Genomic DNA, 9812 nt, shown 5'->3' on the forward strand with positions numbered 1-9812 from the left:
GAGCTCTTTGTTGTCTACTATATATGCAAGGACAAGCATAAGTAGGTGTGGTTATGAAGTACTTGACCATTGAAATAAAGCAGTGGTATCAAATGTATGGACCGTGGTTTGGCTCAGGCCTGCAAAGGGGTTTAATGTGGCACAAGAGATAATCTTGTAAGGTACAAAAAATAATAATAATCTAATAGGTATGCCTCTGAGTTTTCACAAATCTAGGTCAAGTCAAGTCATCTTTAGTTATTTCGCGCTTGAATCATCCAATCGGAAATGCTCCATAAAAAATGTATAGAGGGTGCGATTTATTGCAAATTGCACAAGAAATCTCTAAAAATTCATGTTAATGACAAGTCTGATGTGTGTGCAAAGTTTCACGAGTTTTCACACATGTATAGATAAAAAAAAAACAAAGCAGCACTTTACTTGGCAACCAATGCATCGCTATAGCAGCAGCGTGCGACAAAATAAAAAACTTTCGATAAATTTGCATCTTAAACATCTTAAGATGAAACACACCAAGTTTGAACACGGTCGGATGAATTTTGTAGGAGGAGTTAAAATATGACCCCTAAAAAAGGCCACAAAAAAAGGCTACAAATCCCATCATAAATCAAAATGGCGGACTTCCTGTTTGGTTTAGCACATGGTTCCAAGAGACTTTTTTGTACATCGTGGGCTCTTATGTATGCCTCTAAATTATCATAGCGCTAGGTGAAACGTACAACCAGGAATGCTTCGTTAAAGAGGAGTTTTTTAGCTCAAAATGTGATGCCCGGCCCCTACGGGACTTCCTGTTGGGTTTAGCACATGGCACCAAGAGACTTTTTTGTACATCGTGGGCTGTTACATTTGTCTCCAAATTTTCGTAGCTCTAGCTGCTTCGTACAACTGGGAATGCTTCATTAAGAAGGAATTTTTTCCTTTGCAAACTGTGCATGCCACGGCAACAGCGTGCGACAAAATAAAAAGCTTTCAATAACTTTTCATCTTCAACATCTTAAGATGAATCACACCAAGTTTGGAGATGATCGGATAAACTCTGTAGGAGGAGTTCGTTAAAATAAGACCCCTATGAAATGGCCCAAAAAATGGCAACACGTTCCAAAGTAAATCAAAATGGCGGACTTCCTGTTCGGTTTAGCATATGGTTCAAAAAGAGTTTTTTGTACCTTGAGGGCTGTTACATATGTCTTCAAATATTGGTAACTCTAGGTGAAATGTACAGCCGGGAATGCTTCATTAAGTTAGAATTTTGAAACACAAAATTTGATGCCTCGCCTCTGGCGGACTTCCTGTTAGGTTTAGCATATGGCACCAACAGGCTTTTTTGTAGATCATAGTCTGTTACATATGTGTACCAATTTTCGTAGCTCTAGATTAAACGTACCACCGGCAATGCTTCGTTAAGTAAGAATTTTGAAACTGTAAATTTGATGCCCCGCCACCGTCATATAGTATGTCAAAAACTTTAGATTTTTTACCATGATGTTGTCCCAGGTGTTGAGATGGTACAGCCCAAGTTTGAAGTCAATCGGGTTAACCGTGTAGGAGAAGCGGGCAAAAGTATGACCCCTGTAAATGTGCAAAAATGGGCCAAAATTGGACATTCAAATACTCATACCTCACTTCCTGTCTATTTTAGGGTACACATATCAAAGAGGTTTTTGTTCATCTGGATGTGCTACAGGTGCCACACAATTTTCGTAGCCATAGGACAATCGTAGCGGGACAGGGATCCGTTAAACCTATGTAGGTGGCGCTACAGAGCCATTTTTCTGTTATCATGTATGGCGACTTTAAAATATCAAATTTTTCGCCAGACCCGATCTGTGTGTAAAGTTTGGTGAGTTTTCGTTCATGTTTAGTGCCTCAAAAATGTGGTTGTTTGCGGAAAAGAATAATAACAAAGAAAAAGAAGAAGAAGAAGAAGAAGAATAATAACTAGAGCTGCGAGCAGCTATAAAGGGCCCTCGCAACCCGGGCCACGTTGGGGTACTTGCACGTCGGGGTACTGGCACGTTGGGGTACTGTTAAATAGGACAAGGACCATCTAAAATGTTTTGGACAAGCGTTGTGTGTGCAAAGTTTAATCAAAACGCAAAATATGGTGTGCAATTCCCAAAATAAATTCAAAATGGTGGACTTCCTTTTAGGTTTAGCATACGGCTACAGAATACCTTTTGTAGGTCTTAAGCTAATAGGTATGCCTCCCAGTTTTCATAAATCTTGGTCAAGTCATCTTTAGTTGTGTATCGCTTGAATCATACAATTGGAAATGCTCCATAAAAATGCATAGAGGGCGCTATTGAGCACAACGTTGGGTTACTTGCACGTCAGGGTACTGGCACGTTGGGGTACTGTTACATGGAACAAGGATCATTTAAAATGTTAGTTTTTTTCCATGCCTTGTCTGTGCAAAGTTTAATGAAAAAGGCCAAAAATGATGCATAATTCCCAAAATAAAATCAAAATAGCGTACTTCCTCTTTGGTTTGGCAAATGGCTACATAATACTTTTTTGTAGGTCTAGCATAATCATACAATCGGAAATGCTTCATAAAAATGTCTAGAGGGCGCTATTTATTGCAAATTGCACAATACATCTCTGAAAATCCATGTTCATGACAAGTCTGATGTGTTTGCAAAGTTTCATGAGTTTTCATGTGTATAAAAAAAAAAAAAAGCAGCACTTGACAACTGTTACATGGAACAAGGACCATTTAAAATGTTAGTTTTTTCCATGCCTTGTCTGTGCAAAGTTGAATGAAAAAGGCCAAAAATGATGCATAATTCCCAAAATAAAATCAAAATAGCGGACTTCCTCTTTGGTTTGGCAAATGGCTACATAATACTTTTTTGTAGGTCTAGCATAATCATACAATCGGAAATGCTTCATAAAAATGTCTAGAGGGCGCTATTTATTGCAAATTGCACAATAAATCTCTGAAAATTCATGTTCATGACAAGTCTGATGTGTTTGCAAAGTTTCATGAGTTTTCATGTGTATAAAAAAAAAAAAAGCAGCACTTGACAAACAATGCATTGCTATGGCAACAGCGTGTTACAAAATAAAAAACTTTCGATTACTTTGCATCTTAAACATCTTAAGATGAAACACACCAAGTTTGAAGACAGTCGGATAAATTTTGTAGGAGGGGTTCGTTAAAATATGACCCCTGAAAAAGGCCACAAAAAATGGCAACAAATCCCATCATAAATCAAAATGGCAGACTTCCTGTTTGGTTTAGCACATGGTTCCAAGAGACTTTTTTGTACATCCTGGACTGTTACATATGTCTACAATTTTCCGTCGCTCTAGCTGCTTCGTACAACTGGGAATGCTTCATTAATAAGATTTTTTTTCCTTTGCAAAAAGTGCATGCCACGACAACAGCGTGTGACGAAATAAAGAGCTTTCAATAACTTTTCATCCTCAACATCTTAAGATGAGTCACACCAAGTTTGAAGATGATCGGATAAACTCTGTAGGAGGAGTTCGTTAAAATATGACCCCTATGAAATGGCCAAAAAAAATGGCAACACATTCCAAAGTAAATCAAAATGGCGGACGTCCTGTTAGGTTTAGCATATGGTTCAAAAAGAGTTTTTTGTACCTCGGGGGCTGTTATATACCTCTACAAATTTTGGTAACTCTATGTGAAACGTACAGCCGGGTATGCTTTGTTAAAGAGGAGTTTTTTTAGCTCAAAATGTGATGCCCGGCCCCTGGGGGACTTCCTGTTGGGTTTAGCACAGGGCACCAAGAGACTTTTTTGTACATCTTGGGCTGTTACATATGTCTACAAATTTCCGTAGCTCTAGCTGCTTCGTACAAATGGGAATGCTTCTTTAAGGATTTTTTTTTCCTTTAAAAACAGTGCATGCCATGACAACAGCGTGCGGCGAAATAAAAAGCTTTCAATAACTTTTTATCTTCAACATCTTAAGATGAATCACACCAAGTTTGAAGATGATCGGATAAACTCTGTAGGAGGAGTTCGTTAAAATAGGACCCCTATGAAATGGCCAAAAAAATGGCAACACGTTCCAAAGTAAATCAAAATGGCGGACTTCCTGTTAGGTTTAGCACATGGTTCAAAAAGAGTTTTTTGTACCTTGAGGGCTGTTACATATGTCTTCAAATTTTGGTAACTCTAGGTGAAACGTACAGCCGGGAATGCCTCATTAAGTAAGAATTTTGAAACTCAAAATTTGATGCCCCGCCTCTGGCGGACTTCCTGTTGGGTTTAGCATCTGGCACCAACAGACTTTTTTGTAGATCATAGTCTGTTACATATGTGTACCAATTTTCGTAGCTCAAGGTTAAACGTACAACTGGCAATGCTTCGTTAAGTAAGAATTTTGAAACTGTAAATTTGATGCCCCGCCACCGTCATATAGTATGTCAAAAACTTTTGATTTTTTACCATGATGTTGTCCCAGGTGTTGAGATGGTACAGCCCAAGTTTGAAGTCAATCGGGTTAACCGTGTAGGAGAAGCGGGCAAAAGTATCACCCCTGTAAATGTGCAAAAATGGGCCAAAATTGGACATTCAAATACTCATACCTCACTTCCTGTCTATTTTAGGGTACACATATCAAAGAGGTTTTTGTTCATCTGGATGTGCTACAGGTGCCACACAATTTTCTTAGCCATAGGACAATCGTAGCGGGACAGGGATCCGTTAAACCTATGTAGGTGGCGCTACAGAGCCATTTTTCTGTTATCATGTATGGCGACTTTAAAATATCAAATTTTTCGCCAGGCCCGATCTGCGTGTAAAGTTTGGTGAGTTTTCGTTCATGTTTAGTGCCTCAAAAATGTGGTTGTTTGCGGAAAAGAATAATAACAAAGAAAAAGAAGAAGAAGAAGAATAATAACTAGAGCTGCGAGCAGCTATAAAGGGCCCTCGCAACCCGGGCCACGTTGGGGTATATGCAAGTCGGGGGACTTGCACGTTGGGGTACTGTTAAATAGACAAGGACCATGGAAAATAGAAATGCATTTGCCGTGCCTTGTGTGTAAAAAGGTGCAGTAAAAGGCCAAAAATGATGCACAATTCCCTAAATAAATTCAAAAGTGTGGACTTTCTGATGTGTGTGCAAAGTTTCATGAAAAGTCGCTCGTTTGATATTCAAAACCAGCATCTGTTTATTTGAAAACATTACATGGCACAGAGATGGTGTGTGATCAAATAAAAAGCTTTTTGATGACTCTTAATGTGGTGTCGCTGTGCAACACATATGTATTCATGACATAGTGAAGTATTGTGACAGTTTTGTAGGGTCCAGCAAACAGTAAATGTGTGACAGTTATTCAAGAAAAAATGTAGCTTTGAAGCAGGCTAACCAATGACATCATCTAAAGGGGAAAAAAGCACATGAGCAAGCATAGGTATAAGTAGAGGAGAAAAAGAGATGAAAGAAGTGCAAGAGATGGAACAGGAGAGGAATGCAGCTGTCTATGTATAGCTGTTGTAACAGGACAGATTAAATAACACTTTAACCTGGGGTTAACAGCGCCCTAGGACAGATAAACTCTTTAGTGTAAAAGTTTTCTGGGACAGATGAATCCCTTGGGGTCAAAGAGTTTGGGTTAGCACATAGTCTGTCTTAGGATAATGTAACCTCCATGGATGAATTAGTCCTAGGACGCTTTGACCTGCGGGCTAAAACTTCAGGGGGGTTAACCTGTCCTGTTATATTGTGATCATCGTCTTCGTGCATGTCCTCAGTGGCTTCTTCTGTCTGTGTGGCAGCATTTGATACATCTGTAGAACAAAAAAGAATGAAGAATCATGTTAGATCTGTGAAGCTTGGTTGTCTTAGGTGTAGTTTACAGAACAGTCGTGTGCATATTTTTAGCATGGTAGTGTCTTAATACAAATGCATATTATGTAATGCACTGTATATGGATATTACAGACGTAATATTTGACGGTGATCTTATATTCATAGTTTTTGCCCGTTAATAAATAATATAGCTAGTAAGTAATAAGACACGCAAAAATGGTATAGTTGAATCCTCTGGGTCAAAAAGCAATGTTTTAGGATTGTGTGATGAAATGATGAATAAAAGTAAGGATACGACAGGTACATAAATGGTTATGTAAGTGTAAAATTTGTCATGGTGTGTCCAGATACATGCAGGATAAGTATAAAATATTATGGTGTGTGATTGATTTTTTCTTAGTAAAAATTAGTATTGTAAAGGTCAAGTCACAGTATGTCCAAAAATATTTTTAAAAAAAATCTATGGTATAGAAACATCATAATCAGGGGCAAAGACATAAACATAATAATAGTAATTAATAATGATAGAATTTAAATACAATCTTTTCCATGAATATGTCAGTTATTTTGAGAAGATACAGAAAAAAAAGAACTTTGAAGTGTCTATCAGTGGATGAAAGAGGGCAAGATCACAGCATAGCTACATGATATCAGTCACATTTGAAAGTAATCAAGTGTAGTATGTATTCACATTATATACATTGAGAAATTGCGGCTCAATAATCAGTCAGTGTTTTAGTTAACAGTCCAATGTTACCTTCAAGATATTCCTAACAGAAAAAAAGGAACGTGCATTAACAAAAAAATGTAAAAATGTCCATTGTCAAACATGTCATTCATTATACACAATGTGTAGGATGGGGATGCTTGCTGTGTTAGTGTTTGTGTGTCTTCCATGTCATATAGCTTACCATCACGGACAAATGCATCACATGCATCCTTTATATCCAATGCAGTCTTGAGTTCTTTCACAAGCTTGGTTTTGAAGTCTATCTGTTTTTCAAGTGCTCGATTGACTCGAGTCACATGGACTAGTTGGTTCATTTGGGAATGAAGATCAAGGCTGCGCTGGTATAAGTCGTTGCGACTGAAAGCATGATCAATGCATGCATACTGTAATGACAAAGCATTCAATGAAAATCAGTCATGTTAGATTCCATGATTCTAAATAGCAGATCTAACGTGTTGGTGCAAAACGTTGTGGTCGTGTTGCATGTTACTCAATGGCTGTGTGTGTCAAAACGAGTTTATTTGAAAGAATATACAAATATATACACACGGACATATATATTTATACAGTATAACAGTACCGCATGTATTGGTTTTAAGGAAAGAGTTGAAAAGCAGTGTTCAGAAAAAAGCATAAGACGCACAAAGTACCATTTCACTACATGTAATAAGTTGTCAAGTAGACATGTGAATTAAGTGGTTAAGATAGTGGCTACTGTGCAAGTAAGCTTCAATTGTCTCTAAAAGGTTAGCATATGTGTTCTACATGATATCAATGGCTAGACGTGCTCGTGGAGAAACATTACAAACAGAAAAACACACTAAAGGTGCCTTTAACAAACCTGTTAATAAATGAGAACTTAATACATATATGTATGGCATACTGTATATGATTGAGAAAGTTGTCCTGTTTAGTTTATGTATTGTATACTTACGGAAAAAAGTTGGCAATCTTTGCGTATGGAGATGATTAGAGGGTCTTTATCAAAAGAGAATTTGCTTGGTGATTTGTTCATGTTCTGTAGAAAAGCAAAGGAGTAGAAATAAATACAGTATCATACTTCATAAACATACAAGACATTTGTAGCTGTATTAACCATTGTTGGTATTTGAAGTGATAATTTAGGAATAGAAGTGTAGTGATTGCAGAATTTATAGAGTGCTTACCTTGTATGACTTTGTAGATGGAAATGTCTTTTGTTGAAAGAGCTCTTTGTTGTCTACTATATATGCAAGGACAAGCATAAGTAGGTGTGGTTATGAAGTACTTGACCATTGAAATAAAGCAGTGGTATCAAATGTATGGACCGTGGTTTGGCTCAGGCCTGCAAAGGGGTTTAATGTGGCACAAGAGATAATCTTGTAAGGTACAAAAAATAATAATAATATAATAGGTATGCCTCTGAGTTTTCACAAATCTAGGTCAAGTCAAGTCAAGTCATCTTTAGTTATTTCGCGCTTGAATCATCCAATCGGAAATGCTCCATAAAAAATGTATAGAGGGTGCGATTTATTGCAAATTGCACAAGAAATCTCTAAAAATTCATGTTAATGACAAGTCTGATGTGTGTGCAAAGTTTCACGAGTTTTCACACATGTATAGATAAAAAAAAAAAAAGCAGCACTTTACTTGGCAACCAATGCATCGCTATAGCAGCAGCGTGCGACAAAATAAAAAACTTTTGATAAATTTGCATCTTCCTGTTGGGTTTAGCACATGGCACCAAGAGACTTTTTTGTACATCGTGGGCTGTTACATTTGTCTCAAAATTTTCGTAGCTCTAGCTGCTTCGTACAACTGGGAATGCTTCATTAAGAAGTAATTTTTTCCTTTGCAAACTGTGCATGCCACGGCAACAGCGTGCGACAAAATAAAAAGCTTTCAATAACTTTTCATCTTCAACATCTTAAGATGAATCACACCAAGTTTGGAGATGATCGGATAAACTCTGTAGGAGGAGTTCGTTAAAATAAGACCCCTATGAAATGGCCCAAAAAATGGCAACACGTTCCAAAGTAAATCAAAATGGCGGACTTCCTGTTCGGTTTAGCATATGGTTCAAAAAGAGTTTTTTGTACCTTGAGGGCTGTTACATATGTCTTCAAATATTGGTAACTCTAGGTGAAATGTACAGCCGGGAATGCTTCATTAAGTTAGAATTTTGAAACACAAAATTTGATGCCTCGCCTCTGGCGGACTTCCTGTTAGGTTTAGCATATGGCACCAACAGGCTTTTTTGTAGATCATAGTCTGTTACATATGTGTACCAATTTTCGTAGCTCTAGATTAAACGTACCACCGGCAATGCTTCGTTAAGTAAGAATTTTGAAACTGTAAATTTGATGCCCCGCCACCGTCATATAGTATGTCAAAAACTTTAGATTTTTTACCATGATGTTGTCCCAGGTGTTGAGATGGTACAGCCCAAGTTTGAAGTCAATCGGGTTAACCGTGTAGGAGAAGCGGGCAAAAGTATGACCCCTGTAAATGTGCAAAAATGGGCCAAAATTGGACATTCAAATACTCATACCTCACTTCCTGTCTATTTTAGGGTACACATATCAAAGAGGTTTTTGTTCATCTGGATGTGCTACAGGTGCCACACAATTTTCGTAGCCATAGGACAATCGTAGCGGGACAGGGATCCGTTAAACCTATGTAGGTGGCGCTACAGAGCCATTTTTCTGTTATCATGTATGGCGACTTTAAAATATCAAATTTTTCGCCAGACCCGATCTGCGTGTAAAGTTTGGTGAGTTTTCGTTCATGTTTAGTGCCTCAAAAATGTGGTTGTTTGCGGAAAAGAATAATAACAAAGAAAAAGAAGAAGAAGAAGAATAACTAGAGCTGCGAGCAGCTATAAAGGGCCCTCGCAACCCGGACCACGTTGGGGTACTTGCACGTCGGGGTACTGGCACGTTGGGGTACTGTCAAATAGGACAAGGACCATCTAAAATGTTTTTGACAAGCCTTGTATGTGCAAAGTTTAATCAAAACGCAAAATATGGTGTGCAATTCCCAAAATAAATTCAAAATGGCGGACTTCCTTTTAGGTTTAGCATACGGCTACAGAATACTTTTTGTAGGTCTTAAGCTAATAGGTATGCCTCCCAGTTTTCACAAATCTAGGTCAAGTCATCTTTAGTTGTGTATCGCTTGAATCATACAATTGGAAATGCTCCATAAAAATGCATAGAGGGCGCTATTGAGCACAACGTTGGGTTACTTGCACGTCAGGGTACTGGCACGTTGGGGTACTGTTACATGGAACAAGGACCATTTAAAATGTTAGTT

The 9812-nt window shown here is 38.0% G+C and overlaps 1 long non-coding RNA gene across 1 annotated transcript; it reads right to left on the bottom strand.

Moving 5' to 3' along the window:
• Window positions 1-5123: 5123 nt before the first annotated feature.
• Window positions 5124-8159, bottom strand: LOC144027301 (uncharacterized). Its single transcript, XR_013285423.1, has 3 exons — window positions 7453-8159; window positions 6700-6901; window positions 5124-5767 (listed from the first exon to the last, which is right to left on the bottom strand). It is a non-coding gene; the product is annotated as an uncharacterized LOC144027301 (long non-coding RNA).
• Window positions 8160-9812: the final 1653 nt, after the last annotated feature.

The sequence above is a fragment of the Festucalex cinctus genome, chromosome 10, assembly GCF_051991245.1.
Source record: "Festucalex cinctus isolate MCC-2025b chromosome 10, RoL_Fcin_1.0, whole genome shotgun sequence".
Classification (NCBI taxonomy): domain Eukaryota; kingdom Metazoa; phylum Chordata; class Actinopteri; order Syngnathiformes; family Syngnathidae; genus Festucalex; species Festucalex cinctus.